Below are 1,519 nucleotides of genomic sequence, written 5' to 3' on the forward strand. Positions count from 1 at the left end.
TCTATAACAGTTATCTTGGTCCTACTCTCTAACTACATGTCTCTTCTATAACAGTTATCTTAGTCCTATTCTCTAACTACATGTCTCTTCTATAACAGTTATCTTGGTCCTATTCTAACTACATGTCTCTTCTATAACAGTTATCTTGGTCCTACTCTCTAACTACATGTCTCTTCTATAACAGTTATCTTGGTCCCTATCTAACTACATGTCTCTTTTATAACAGTTATCTTGGTCCTACTCTAAATACATGGTCGCCCTGGAGAGAGAGGATGTGCTGCTGAGGAGACAGGCCCAGCTGGACGTCACGTCCTCCACTGGGACAGGTGGAGTCCAGTCCCAGTCTGGTCCTCTCTACAGTATATTACAGTCTGGTCCTCTCTACAGTATATTACAGTCTGGTCCTCTCTACAGTATATTACAGTCTGGTCCTCTCTACAGTATATTACAGTCTGGTCCTCTCTACAGTATATTACAGTCTGGTCCTCTCTACAGTATATTACAGTCTGGTCCTCTCTACAGTATATTACAGTCTGGTCCTCTCTACAGTATATTACAGTCTGGTCCTCTCTACAGTATATTACAGTACAGTCTGGTCCTCTCTACAGTATATTACAGTCTGGTCCTCTCTACAGTATATTACAGTCTGGTCCTCTCTACAGTATATTACAGTCTGGTCCTCTCTACAGTATATTACAGTCTGGTCCTCTCTACAGTATATTACAGTCTGGTCCTCTCTACAGTATATTACAGTCTGGTCCTCTCTACAGTATATTACAGTCTGGTCCTCTCTACAGTATATTACAGTCTGGTCCTCTCTACAGTATATTACAGTCTGGTCCTCTCTACAGTATATTACAGTCTGGTCCTCTCTACAGTATATTACAGTCTGGTCCTCTCTACAGTATATTACAGTCTGGTCCTCTCTACAGTATATTACAGTCTGGTCCTCTCTACAGTATATTACAGTCTGGTCCTCTCTACAGTATATTACAGTACAGTCTGGTCCTCTCTACAGTATATTACAGTCTGGTCCTCTCTACAGTATATTACAGTACAGTCTGGTCCTCTCTACAGTATATTACAGTCTGGTCCTCTCTACAGTATATTACAGTCTGGTCCTCTCTACAGTATATTACAGTCTGGTCCTCTCTACAGTATATTACAGTCTGGTCCTCTCTACAGTATATTACAGTCTGGTCCTCTCTACAGTATATTACAGTCTGGTCCTCTCTACAGTATATTACAGTCTGGTCCTCTCTACAGTATATTACAGTCTGGTCCTCTCCTCTCTACAGTATATTACAGTCTGGTCCTCTCTACAGTATATTACAGTCTGGTCCTCTCTACAGTATATTACAGTCTGGTCCTCTCTACAGTATATTACAGTCTGGTCCTCTCTACAGTATATTACAGTCTGGTCCTCTCCTCTCAACAGTATATTACAGTCTGGTCCTCTCTACAGTATATTACAGTCTGGTCCTCTCTATAGTATATTACAGTCTGGTCCTCTCTACAG

Source organism: Salmo salar, chromosome 05 (assembly GCF_965601325.2).
Source record: "Salmo salar chromosome 05, fSalSal1, whole genome shotgun sequence".
Lineage (NCBI taxonomy): Eukaryota > Metazoa > Chordata > Actinopteri > Salmoniformes > Salmonidae > Salmo > Salmo salar.